This window comes from Podarcis pityusensis, assembly GCF_964106645.2.
Source record: "Podarcis pityusensis genome assembly, chromosome: 12".
NCBI classification, from domain to species: Eukaryota; Metazoa; Chordata; class Lepidosauria; order Squamata; family Lacertidae; genus Podarcis; species Podarcis pityusensis.
Window position 1 is genome coordinate 5,838,336 of NC_138037.1, and position 14,102 is coordinate 5,852,437.

General features: G+C 47.6%; 1 long non-coding RNA gene across 1 annotated transcript in view; it reads right to left on the reverse strand.

Moving 5' to 3' along the window:
- Positions 1-12,520, reverse strand: part of LOC308459172 — a 142,176-nt gene extending 129,656 nt beyond the window's left edge. Inside the window, exon 1 of the long non-coding RNA XR_013977846.1 lies at positions 12,507-12,520. This is a non-coding gene — a long non-coding RNA (uncharacterized lncRNA). The remainder of the gene's footprint in view (positions 1-12,506) is intronic.
- Positions 12,521-14,102: the final 1,582 nt, after the last annotated feature.

Consider the following 14,102-nt stretch of genomic DNA (forward strand, 5'->3'; position numbering starts at 1 on the left):
ACACGGAGCAATGGATCCAAACTACAAGAAAGAAGATTCCACCTAAACATTAGGAAGAACTTCCTGACAGGAAGAGCTGTTCGACAGTGGAATTTGCTGCCAAGGAGTGTGGTGGAGTCTCCTTCTTTGGAGGTCCTTAAGCAGAGGCTTGACAACCATATGTCAGGAGTGCTCTGATGGTGTTTCCTGCTTGGCAGGGGGTTGGACTCGATAGCCCTTGTGGTCTCTTCCAACTCTATAATTCTATGATTCTATGATTCTATGATTCTATGATTCTATGATTCTATGATTCTATGATTCTATGATTCTATGATTCTATGATTTTGGGCATCACATGGCAGTCTCAAACGAAGATGTGCCCACATTCCTAGTGTGCTGGTCCCATGGGTTACCCGAGAAGCGAGGTCCAAGTCCGGTCCGTGGTCAAAGGTGCAACGTGGAGGCAGTCCGTAGTAGCTGACGCTGGGTGCAGGGCAGGGAGTCAGGTGAAGTCAGGAGCAGGCTTGCAAGCAGGGAGCCAGGGCGAGTCAGGAGCTCTGGAAGAAAAGCAGGACAGGGTTCAGGCAGGAACTAGCAACCAACAATGTTGCTCCTGCAACTTGGGACTGGGGCTGGCTGGCTTTTATCTGCCCCAAGGCATAGGGCGGCCCCGATCCTCTGGTGACCTGCCTCTCCTGGCCTGGAGGCGAGCACTCCTGCGGGAACTTAGTTCCCTCTGCCTCTCTGCCCTGAGCCTCTGTAGCTCAGGAGAAGCTGGAGGGTTACTGGACCCAGAGACAACTTCAGCTTCCTCTGACGGGGCTGAGAGTGGAGCACCTGCAGGCAATGGGTCCTCCATCACCTCAGGAGCCAGAGCAGACTCAGCTGATGCCTGCACCTGAGGATCCAGCACAGGTGAGGACCCTTCAGGCTCATGCCCCAGCCCCGGCTCAGCTGGTTCTGTAGGCGGGGAATCCTGTGCAGGCTGGGATTCCTCAGGTTCAGCATCCGAGTCCGAATCCCAGGCCATCACACCTAGCATGTGTGCACTTCTGTCTCAGCGACAGCTACGCTGGCTTGCTCATGTCCACAGAATGGAAGATGGCAGGATCCCTAAAGATGTTCTTTAAGGGGAGTTGGCTTCAGGCCCCAGACCCATTGGAAGATCAATTCCGTGTTACAGAGACATCTGCAAAAGTGACATGAAGGATGGTGACATTAACCCCTCGATGTGGGAATCCCTTGCAGATGACCGCAGTATCTGAAGCCAGTCAGGTCATGTATCCACACCAGTGACCAGAGGAGGAATGACCCCTGGGAGGAGCACACAAAGAAGAAATGCCATGAGGCATCTGTAGCAGCACAACAGGATGCCTCCATCTGTCCCTGCTGCTATAAAACATATCTCTCCCATGTCAGTCTCTACAGCCACAGCAGGCGCTGCAACTTTCCAGTGCTTTGACTTTATCCCGATGGTGCACCCTTCCATTGTCTCTTGAGGCAAACAGATGCCAACAAACCTTCATATACACATTTTTTTGGAAAGCCATTTGCTGTTATACATTTTGCAATATTATTTTCACTGTTATGTAGATTTCTATGTACACTCCCCCCTCCCAATACAGTGGTACCTCGGTTTAAGAACAGCCCTATTTACGAACTATTCGGTATATGAACTCCGCAAAACCAGAAGTAGAGTTAACAAACTTTACCTCGGTTTACGAACAGAAGCCGAATGGTGGAAGGGCATCGGTGGCAGGAGACCTCATTAAGGAAAGTGCACCTCGGTTTGAGAACAGCTTTGGTTTAAGAATGGATTAAGTTCGTAAACCGAGGTACCACTGTATACGAATCTTTGTACGCTTGGCTGGAGAATTGCATTGCAAAATTCAGAGAAGTATGAATTTCAAAGGCCAGATGGGTTTTGGTTTGCATCCTGTTTCAGAAAGTCCAAGTTTAGCGAGTTTGCCTTTAAATGTGAGCTGCATCAGATTTCCCCCTGGTCCCCAGCTGAAAATGTAGAAATAGTGGTATCTTGGTTGTTGAACGACTTGGCTCACAAACAAATCAGCTCCCAAACGCCTCAAACCTGGAAGTAAGTCTTCCGGTTTGTGAACACTTTTTGGAAGCCGAACATCTGACATAGCTTCCGCAGCTTCCAATTGAGTGCAGGAAGCTCCTGCAGCCAATCAGAAGCCACGCCTTGGTTTTTGAACAGTACCCGGAGTCGAACAGACTCCCGGAACGGATTAAGTTTGACAACCAGGGTAACCACTGTACCTGCCACCCTCAGTTCCGCTGAAAGCGTCTCTGTTCCTCTATGTTAGGGTGCAGAGGATGGATGGCTGTGACTTTGGTTGGCCACTGTTAGAGCAGAATAATAATAATAATAATAATAATAATAATAATAATAATAATAATAAATAATAATAAAATTTTATTTATATCCAGCCCGCCCCAGCTGAAGCCAGGCTCAGAGCGGCTAACAACAGTAAAAATAACACAGTTTACATAAAATCACAGTCAATTAATTGAAATGCATTCTAAAATCAATTCATTCTAAAATCAATTCAGAGTCAAATTAATGGCAACCATTGGGCTAGAGTTCTATGATCATTACAGAAGGAGAGAGGGGGTCAGACTGTGCCTTGGCCAAAGGCCTGGTGGAAAAGCTCTGTTCCTGTGGAACGATGTCAAGTCCCGCAGGGCCCTAGTCTCTTGTGACAGAGCGTTCCACCAGATCAGGGCCACGGCCGAAAAAGCCCTGGCTCTGGTTGAGGCCAGCCTAACCTCCCTGTGGCCCGGGACCTCCAAGATGTTTTTGTTTGAAGACTGTCAGGTCCTGCCTTGGGCATACCAGGAGAGGCGGCCCTGTAGGTACCAGGGTCCTAGGCCGTATAGGGCTTTAAAGGTTAAAACCAGCACCTTAAACCTGATCCTGTACTCTACCGGGAGCCAGTGCAGCTGGTATAGCACCGGGTGAATGTGATCCCGCAGAGAGGACCCCGTAAGGAGTCTTGCTGCAGCATTCTGCACCCACTGGAGTTTCTGGGTCAGTCTCAAGGGCAGCCCCACGTACAGTGAGTTGCGATAACCCACTCTGGATGTGACCGTCGCGTGGATCACAATGGCTAGGTCAGGGTGAGACTAGATGGGCCATTGGGCTGATCCATCAGGCATTACCTATGTTCTTACATTCACCTTGCAGGATGCTGGCTGCTGTAGTAAAACTGCATGAGAAATAGAGCAGGGGTAGAGAGAGGTGTCAGTGACCACCTGCCATACCCACTGCAACTTATGCTTCTATGAATTCTTTCTATGCAGGGAAGCGGGAGGAGATTCGTTTCCTCCTGACTCCATCTCAGTGTCCTGCTCCATATTACAGAGTAATGCTTCCGTGAATACTTTCTTGATTAAGCTAAAGCCATGTTTAGCCGCGAGCCTGGCAAAGGAGGGAAACCACGTGAAACTCTATCAATCTCAGGGAGCTTAACAGGTTAGAAAAATGTTTGGACAAAAGGGGAAGGCAATAATAATAATAATAGAATGCATCTGGGTTGATAAGCAAGCCTGCCAATTTATAAATTTATACAGACGTCTGGAATCCTTAACATCAGGGATTCTGGAGCCCCGAGTAATAATAGGTTACTTCATTCTTGCTACGAGAAATGTGTGGTAACCTTCAGAAGGCGAGAGAGGACTCTTGATCAAAGAGGTCCCGAATCAAGGGCTGGCTCGTGGCTGGGAGATGCGTGCGCTGCCTAAACAGCTGCACATGGACGCAATACCAAAACATTGTGAGTGGCTTGTGGGAGTCAGTGTGCAAAAGCCTCTGAGAAGTCAGCTTTGGTTCACAGTTCTCAATTGTATATATACTAAAGCTGTGGTGGGAGTACTTTTTCAGTCCAGAGGGCCACATTCTCTCTTGAGCAACCTGCCAGGGGCCACATGTCAGTAGTGGGCAGGGCCAGAGGAAAAAATGGGTGGAGCGATGGATGTGACTTCTGACTTTGTACAGTAGGTTGCATTCTAGCTGTACAGTGGTACCTCAGGTTACAGACACCTAAGGTTACAGACGCTTCAGGTTACAGACTCCGCTAACCCAGAAATATTACCTCAGGTTAAGAACTTTGCTTCAGGATGAGAACAGAAATCGTGCAGTGGTGGCGCAGCGGCAGCAGGAGGCCCCCTTAGCTAAAGTGGTACCTCAGGTTAAGAACAGTTTCAGGTTAAGAACGGACCTCCAGAACGAATTTAGTATTTAACCCAAGGTACCACTGTACAGTCGTACCTCATTCTGAATCTGCCCCATTTAGGGTACATCTCGTCGAACGTCCGTGGCAAACACAGAAGTACCGGAACGGGTTACTTCCAGGTTTGCCGCTCACGCACGTGCAGAAGCGCTAAGTCGTGCTTTGCGCACGCGCAGAACGATGCTTTGTCGAGCGTCCCTTTTGTCGAGTGTCCGGGGCTCCGGAACAGATCCCGGACACAAAAGGAGGTATGACTGTACAAATGTCAGAGAGGAATGGGTGTGGCCTAGGGAGAATCTTGTGAGCTTGATTGATTAGCAGGGTCTGGAGAATTGCATCCAGCCTCTGGGCTGTATTAAAGGGTCTTGGAGGGGTCACTGTTGTGGGATATTATTGTAGTCCAACCAACAGTTCGTGCTTTGCCAGATAGGCGTATAAAAGGGCTATGGCTCAGAGAGCTTTCCTGTAAAGTTTTTGCTAGAGAGAACTCGGTGAGATCACTTCCTTTTTCACCTTGGCAGGAAACTGTAGCACCACATACTTCCTTCCTTCCTTCCTGAGCAACCTTCTCTTTTTTCATCACGCTTCCAAGCTGGCCACATGTGAATGCCTGAGCTCTGCAGCTCAGACACCATCTTTGAACTTAGATTTTTCACTTTTGTAACTTAGGTAGTAGTTATAAACCTACCTTCATTTTGCTACTGTCATTGCTGCTTCAATGCCCGGGTTATGTAAATAAATACTACTTTTATTTCTTCACAAAACAATGTTTTCGTGACTGTTGTTTTTAACGAGGAGGAAAGGGTAATACCAGGAAAATCCAGTCTGCCTCAAAGCACCCTGGATTACTGTTTCTAGAAGGTTAAATCAACCTTGTCTCCGTTTAAGCTGCAAAGGGTGGTACTCTGCTGATCTCACCAACATGAGCAAGGAAGGATAATAACAATATATCCCCTCCTAGTGCCTAAATCCATTCGTACAACTGTTGGGTTGCAATCCCCAACTACAGCAACAGCATCTCAGACTTGAAACTAAGGGAGAGATCTTTACTCAGGCCAATAGTGGTATAGGCTCAGCAGCAAGCGTAAGGTACAGAAGTCAATACTCTAAGGTCCACGAGCAAGGCAAAAGGTTCATAACTGAACTGAAACTATGAATATGTCCCAACAGTTGACACGTCCCTCTTGCCATGCTTTTAATGGGATTGTCTTGCTCTATTCATAAGTTGTGTGCAAACACACATGTTCTATCTCAGCGGTTCTCAACCTGTGGATCCCCAGATGTTGTTGGACTACAACTCCCATCATCCCTAGCTAGCAAGGCCAGAGCTCAGGGATGATGGGAGTTGTAGTCCAACAACATCTGGGGACCCACAGGTTGAGAACCGCTGCTCTATCTGGTCAGGTGCATCTGATCCCACTAACAAAGGTGTTGTCTGTTTCCTGTCCTTCTGCCTCCAGCTCTGTTGCCACTTCCTCCTAATCAGCACCTTCCTCTGGCTGGTCAAAGTCTCTCCCTGATGAGACTTTGCATTCCGCATGAGATGTGGTGGAGACAGCCAACAGATCTGCTTCCCCCACTTTGACATCTAGAGTCACAAGAGAGGACCTCCCTCCTCTGTTCCTGAGGGCAGCCTTCCAGTCCTCTGACCTGCTCCCACTCCTTCATCCTCCTGCTGGGGCTGCCACACCATGCCAGGTCCACACAGAACTGAGGGGAACATGACATGCCACCATCAAAGCAGCCTCCAAATTAAGCATTGGGTGAGATGTCAAAGTTCTTGTCTGAGACAAATTAAACCAAAGACTGGTGAGATTTCAAGAGTTGCATGTTAGGAACACGAGAAGTTGCCTTGCACCAGGTCAGACCATTTGTGCATGTAGCCCGTAAACTTTTTCTGGCTAGCTGGCAAGATCCATACCTTCCACCCCTACTGGGCTAAATTTGACAGGTGGGTTGGGCCACCCATCTGTCAATCACCTGACATCACAGTGATGCAAGGTGATCCTGAGCTTTGAAGCTCCTGCTTGTTGGGACTTCAATGTGCAGCCCGGGGGCTATTTAAAAGCCCTTTTGCAAACAGCTCCATGCTGCTTGCAAAAGGACGTTCAAACTGCCTTGCACTGCTCTTTGGACCTCTAGTTTTCAGAAGGTTCATGCAGCAGTGCTGAAGGAGAGGGGCAGTTTCCATTGAAACCACTACTAAGCTCCTGATTGCTCCTTTGAAGCCCCACCCTCACCTGTCCCTGACGTTGTCCCTGACATTCCTGGAGCAGAATGCTCAGCTTTCCATACAGCTACTGCCAAGGGAAGTGCCAAGGTTCACATATAGCAGAAGCCATTCCCTCCAGCCAAGCTTTCTTCAGAGACTATTAATGGCTTCCACATGCCACTGAGATGTTCTGGGCTTGCCAAAACTGTCTTCTCCTCCTTTTCCTGCCTCGCTCCCTGTCCACCTTTAAGAATGGATGGACACAAGCCCTAATAATCGCATTCATAGAAAATGCGTGCAGGTTGTCCTGTCACAGCTTCCACTCATTCCCCAGTGACTGGCAATGCAGTCCAGATGTGCACTGATTAAAGACTTACGGGAGATGGTGGGGCGTTGCACTCCGGGCAACTCCCCGGACTTGATAAACAACATTTTCTTTTAGGGCTCGTTGTGTAACGAGGAATGGGAAACAGCTGCTTTTTTGTGGGGATGGGGGGGAGTATCTATTTTTATTTATTTACAAGGTTGTGAAGATGTTTTGAGGATAGAAGATGGGAAATGGGAACCTTTATCATGGCCAGCTTGAACAATGATGGATCGTTCAGTACATACAGATGGAAAGGGAACGTGCGTTATGGGAGGTGGGTTGAATTTGTCAATTTCACTGTCTCTCCGTTTCCAAATTTAAGTTCAGTTCTGCACATTCCCGCATCAGTTTATGGTATTATTTTTCAAAGTCCTTATGAAAACTCATCAGTGTTTTAGTGCAAATTTCTTCTGTCTTCAACTTTGTCTAATATACACATCTTGGCAAAGCACCTTGTTCTATGTTCTTTTTCACTAACACATTGATTTTTGTGCACACTTTATCCTGATCTATATATAATTTCCACATGTTGCTTTGATGGAGAACTGCAACTTTGCAAAATTTGCAGAGCTGCGAATTTTTAAAGAATGACTGTGTTCCAATCCTGGTATTACTTCAGAAACTGCAGATTTGGTAGATCCATATTTAAATAAATACTGAATCTTTCTTAGATTCTTGAGCATATTTTATGCAGATCTATACCACATTTTGGGGACGCGAGTGGCGCTGTGGGTTAAACCACAGAGCCTAGGACTTGCCAATCAGAAGGTTGGCGGTTCGAATCCCCGTGATGGGGTGAGCTCCAGTTGCTCAATCCCTGCTCCTGCCAACCTAGCAGTTAGAAAGCATGTCAAAATGCAAGTAGATAAATAGGTACCACTCTGGCGGGAAGGTAAACGGCGTTTCTGTGCGCTGCTCTGGTTCTCCAGAAGCGGCTTAGTCCTGCTGGCCACATGACCCGGAAGCTGTACGCCGGCTCCCTTGGCCAATAAAGCGAGATGAGTGCCGCAACCCCAGAGTCGGTCATGACTGGACCTAATGCTCAGGGGTCCCTTTACCTTTATATCACATTTTGTCCTCTTACTTGTGGTGCTGTTCTTCTTATTTGGCAACACTGAACCCACCACCCTAATCTAGACAGGCTACATCAAATTGTAAGCTACTCTGTTATAAACTCCCCACTCCCCAGCTTTCCTTTTCCCACTGATCCTCAAACTTCTGTGGTTAAGAAGCGTGTTCAGTCCTTACTGTGCCTTACTTGCTGGAGGGAATGCCTCCCTAACATTTGTTTGTTTTAATGGCACTGACCTGTGTGATAAACTCAGGTGCCAGCAACCTGTGGGGTTGTTTAAACGGCCCAAGAGCCACCCCTGAACCGAGCCACCCTCTCGATGAGTCCCTGCACACTGCACTAAACCAGCATAGTGGGGAGCAGGGATTCGCTTCCATGGCACTGGAAATTGCATCTGTGCAGATGCCGGAAATTGCGTCTGTGCTGATGCGATCCAGCCTATGGAGCAATCTCCGTGGGAGTGAACCGGCCCAGGTGAGGTAAACCTTACTGACCCCTGGATAAAGTGCTGAACCTTCAGTGAAAGTTTTCTAAATGAAGCGCCTTCTTTCCCCTACACTGATTCCATCCACCCTGCCTGGTGATTGGATCATTCTGGACAGGAAGAGGTATGAAGGACTTCCTGTCCCAGCTAAGCCTTGCTCAGACCACATGGTGCTACTCATCTCTGGTGAAGTCTGCTATCTGTCATAAGAACATAAGAAGAACCTGATGGGTCAGGTCAACGTTCCACCTACTCCAGCATCCTGTTCTCACATCCCCTTCCTCAGGTCTCAGTCTTAGCCCACGGACTTCAATTCAGATGATGCACCAGTTGCCCCACTTGAGGGTTAAGCCCTCACCTTCTCCTTCTACACTGCTTCAACTTGAGAACATGGCTCTGTCATCATGCTTGCATTTCTGATCCACAACCGTATAGGAAGATGTAACTTCAGAAGTTTTTGTCCATGGAATTTTCTTGGCAGGGATGCTGGAGTGGCTTGCTGGTTCCTGCTCCAGGTGGATTACATTTAGTCAAAACTCTCCACTTTTCTTGGGAGAAAAACGATGACAAACCTAGACAGCATCTTAAAAAGCAGAGACATCACCTTGCCAACAAAGGTCCATATAGTTAAAGCTATGGTTTTCCCAGTTGTGATGTATGGAAGTGAGAGCTGGACCATAAAGAAGGCTGATCGCCGAAGAATGGATGCTTTTGAATTATGGTGCTGGAGGAGACTCTTGAGAGTCCCATGGACTGCAAGAAGATCAAACCTATTCATTCTGAAGGAAATCAGCCCTGAGTGCTCACTGGAAGGACAGATCCTGAAGCTGAGGCTCCAAGACTTTGGCCACCTCATGAGAAGAGAAGACTCCCTGGAAAAGACCCTGATGTTGGGAAAGATGGAGGGCACAAGGAGAAGGGGACGACAGAGGATGAGATTGATGGACAGTGTTCTCGAAGCATGAGTTTGACCAAACTGCGGGAGGCAGTGGAAGACAGGAGTGCCTGGCGTGCTCTGGTCCATGGGGTCACGAAGAGTCGGACACAACTAAACAACTAAACAACAACAACTTCAGACGTGGCAATGCGGCCAATTTAAAGATGGTTTCCATCCATTTAAAGATGGTTTGCAGCTCTCACAAGGCGGTGGAGGTTTCGGAGGATGCTGCTTGCTTCCTGGTTGAGGGAACATCTTCTCCAACTCAGCCAACAGGGCCCTCTGGGAGCTGCCCAGGGTCCTGATTTGCCTTGACTTGCCTTAAACCTGATCTGGACCAGGAGTGGGAGAGGCTTGGGTATGTTTGTTACCACTTGCCCTGTGGGCCCAAAGACCCTGCAGAACAAAACCGTATCCTTCGTTATTCTCCATTCCTGCCTCTGAGCCTCCTAACTGACACTCGTTCAAAGTCGAGAACATATTGACAGTGTTTCAACACTTATTTGCAAAGCTCTCCAGGAACCAACTTCTTGAGATTTTATAACATGCACCGATACCACAACCAAAACATCCAAGCAGACTTCAGAATGTTGGTTTCAAAGTGTTAAACATGGATTTCTGTAAACAACTGTATTTCTTTTTTAATTATTCCAGGTGCACAAATACGGACTCAAATATTATTGCATTTAGTTCAGGTATTTGTTTTGTTTTTCTGCTTTTATGCTGAGATCAACAGATGAAAGGAGGTATACATTTTTTTTAACCGAAATTTCTGCCCTTTGCATGCATTTATTTTAACCATATATGCAAATGAGCCATGTTTTCCCTCTCCCTCTCTCTTTCTGTGTGTATTAGAAGAGGCGGCAGAATGTCTCCAAACTAATATGCAGAAAATGTTGGCTATAATCTTTCCTAAATGTTTAGAATCAAGGAGTAGATGGAAAAATCAGGTAATTTGCCAAAATGACCTCATAGGTCTCTGCCCATTATGACTATCACTATAAAATTGATGAATAGTAACACATAATCAAAAGTTTCCACACCCCCAGACAATAGACTGGGCCGAATTCTCAAGGCTGTTTTCGAATCCATGTGCTGGTCACATCAAGTGTGGGAACTTCACATTACCTCCTCCGGCCCCCAGAAAGGTCATGGGGCGCAGACATGAAGCTGCCATATAGTTTATTGGCCAGCTGTCTAAGACCCAGTCCAGTCGTTCCGTTTGTGGCGTGGCTGATTCTCTCTCTCAATTGGCTCCAACACTCCAGTGATCGTATCTCTGAGAGCCTAAATGACAGGGGTTTGATTCCAAATGTACCAGTGTCATTCCCCACCCTCCTCCCTTCTGTAGAACTGATTTTCAAGGCTGTGCAAAGTCACCAGACCTAGAGGGGGCCACTTGTGACCAAATCATGCACCACCCCATCATGGCCTAGAACCCTCGTACCTACGGGACCGCCTCTCCTGGTATGCCCCACGGAGGACCTTAAGGTCCATAAATAGCAACACCCTAGAGGTCAACACTGGCTCCGGCCTGGTGGAACGCTCTGTCTCATGAGACCAGGGCCCTGCAGGATCTGATCTCTTTCCACAGGGCCATGTTAGACAGAGTTGTTCCGCCTGGCCTTTGGCTTGGAGCCAATTTGATTCCCTCCCCCTCTTTCTTTTTTCCTTTCTCCTCCTGTGATGAAGCTGCATTTTAATGTTTCGATGTTTTAATGTTGTATTTTAATCTTGTTTTTAAGTTGTATTCATTCAACTTGTTTTTATTATTGCTTGTTAGCTGCCCTGAGCCCGGCCTTGGCTGGGGAGGGCGGGGTATAAATAAATATTATTATTATTATTATTATTATTATTATTATTATTATTATTATCACCCTCTTGCTCTCTATTTCACTCACATCCATGGGATACTTGAATGTACATTTTTGCTGCTGCTTCCAGGAAGCCATTATGGAAGTGAGGGAGTGGACAGGCAATGTGAACAGGCCCACAAGAGCTGGGTGGGTTGTGGCAGCAATGAGGTGGGGGAACCAGCAAATGGGGGGGGGGCACTAATGAGCCACTCCCAGCCACCTGAAGGAATTTGCCTCAGTTTGCCTAATGGATACAACCCAGGGCTCAGTCCAGTACAATCGGTCAGTTGGATCATTTCAGCTGGTTCTGCTTCAGCAAGCCTTGCTCTTCTATATGCTTTGTAATTCAGCAAGGCTTGTTCTTCTATATGCTTTGTAAATTCAGCAAGGCTTGCTCTTCTATATGCTTTGTAATTCAGCAAGGCTTCTTATTCTATATGCTTTGTAATTCAGCAAGGCTTGTTCTTCTATATGCTCTGTAAATTCAGCAAGGCTTGCTCTTCTATATGCTTTGTAATTCAGCAAGGCTTGTTCTTCTATATGCTTTGTAATTCAGCAAGGCTTGCTCTTTTATATGCTTTGTAATTCAGCAAGGCTTGTTCTTCTATATGCTTTGTAATTCAGCAAGGCTTGCTCTTCTATATGCTTTGTAATTCAATCTTTAACAATGTTCCACACCAGTTTTCCAGGGTCCAATGTCTTGTTTGTGGGCTTCTCATCATGGGGATCTGATTGCCCACTGTGAGAGCAGGATACTAGACCCGATATGCCTGTTGGTGTAATTCAGCAGGGCCCTTCTTATATACCTCCTCAGTTGACCACCTTGTTCTGTGTAACATGTAGATCAGCCCTTGGGTTGCAGCCTAAATGAGAAGAGAGAGTCTGCTTTGAGACTTTGGGGAGGTATCATTGCATGTTCCTCTTTCTTTCCCCATCCCACCTCTCAGCAAGCCTCCTTCTCCTGTCCCCCATGAAGCCATCTGGTCTCAGCCTTGGTGACACATTTTGTACTATACATCGACCTTTCAGGCAGCTCTTCTGGCTTAGCCTCCCAGCGGAGGTAATTGGCCCCAGCTGCTGTTCTGGATTTTATTAGCAGATCCTGTTGGTGATAGCTAAAGAACAAAGTGTGCGAAGGTGGATTGCGCTTTGAAGAGTGGCGATGCTAAAAAGACCCAAGTGTCACAATGACATATTAGAATTCCAGATCCCACCAACAGCCCCTTCCAAATGGCCCGGACTGTCTTCTCAAATCAGCTCCTTTCGTTAGATGTCGAAAATGCTACGTCTGCAGTTTTGGCGTTCTACGCTATATAGCCTGATGTGGAGGAGGGAAATTCTGATACAAATTTCTGAGATTTTCTTCTTCCCCCTTCCTCCTAGAACAGGGGTAGGGGACATTTTTCATTTTGAGGGCTACATTCCCATCTAGGGAAACATCTTGTGGCCACATGCCAATGGTGGGTGGAGATAGAAGTGAAAGTGGGAGAAGCAGCGAAAGTGAATCTTACCTTTCTAAAGTCATTTAGTTTCTACAAACAGTCACATATCCATCCTGATGATGCTGATGATTTTGATGATTTTATCATTTGTACCCTGCCCAAAATGGGACGCGGGTGGCGCTGTGGCAAAAACGTTCCTTTTTAACCAGGCTTTTAGTTAACCTAGGGACGCGGGTGGCGCTGTGGGTAAAACCTCAGCGCCTAGGGCTTGCCGATCGCATGGTCGGCGGTTCGAATCCCCGCGGCGGGGTGAGCTCCCATCTTTCGGTCCCAGCTCCTGCCCACCTAGCAGTTCCAAAGCCCCCCTAAGTGCAAGTAGATAAATAGGTACCGCTTTATAGCGGGAAGATAAACGGCGTTTCCGTGTGTTGCACTGGTGCTGGCTCGCCAGAGCAGCTTCGTCACGCTGGCCACGTGACCCGGAAGTGTCTGCGGACAGCGCTGGCCCCCGGCCTCTTAAGTGAGATGGGTGCACAACCCTAGAGTCGGACACGACTGGCCCGTACAGGCAGGGGTACCTTTACCTTTTACCTTTTTTAGTTAACCTGATCAACATCCCATACCCTTTTAAAATGTGGCTCTTGGGGGGGGCTATTATTGGATTATTAGGGACGCAGGTGGCGCTGTGGGTTAAACCACAGAGCCTAGGATTTGCTGATCAGAAGGTCAGTGGTTCGAATCCCCGCGATGGGGTGAGCTCCTGTTGCTCGGTCCCTGCTCCTGCCAACCTAGCAGTTCGAAAGCACGTCAAAGTTCAAGTAGATCAATAGGTACTGCTCCGGCAGGAAGGTAAATGGCATTTCCATGCACTGCTCTGGTTCGCCAGAAGTGGCTTAGTCATGCTGGCCACATGACCCGGAAGCTGTACACCGGCTCCCTCAGCCAATAAAGCGAGATGAGTGCCGCAACCCCAGAGCTGGCCACGACTGGACCTAATGGTCAGGGTTCCTTTTACCTTTACTTTACCCTGCCCAAGCCACTCTGGGTGGCTTCCAACATACATAAAAACATAATAAAACATTGCACATTAAAAGCATACCGATACAGGACTGCCTTCCGATGTCTATGGAAGGTCATAAAATTATTTATCTCTTTGACATCTGACAGGAATGCATTCCACAGGGTGGGAGCCATTACAGAGAAGGCCTTCTGCCTGGTTCCCTGTAGCTTCATTTCTTGCAATGAGGGAACCGCCAGAAGGCCCTCGGAGCTGGACCTCAGTGTCTGGGCTGAACAATGGGGGTGGAGACGCTCCTTCAGGTATACACCATCCAGGCCAAAAAGAGAACGCTCCATGAGGATCTAATACTCCCATTCACCTCCAGGCTCCAGATCATCAGTAGGACCTTAGGAGAGGCATTGAGGTCTGTTGCCCTCTTGTGTCAGTGGCTCCTTGTGATATCATTCTTGGTTGTCCATTGCCACAGTTGAACTCAGAAC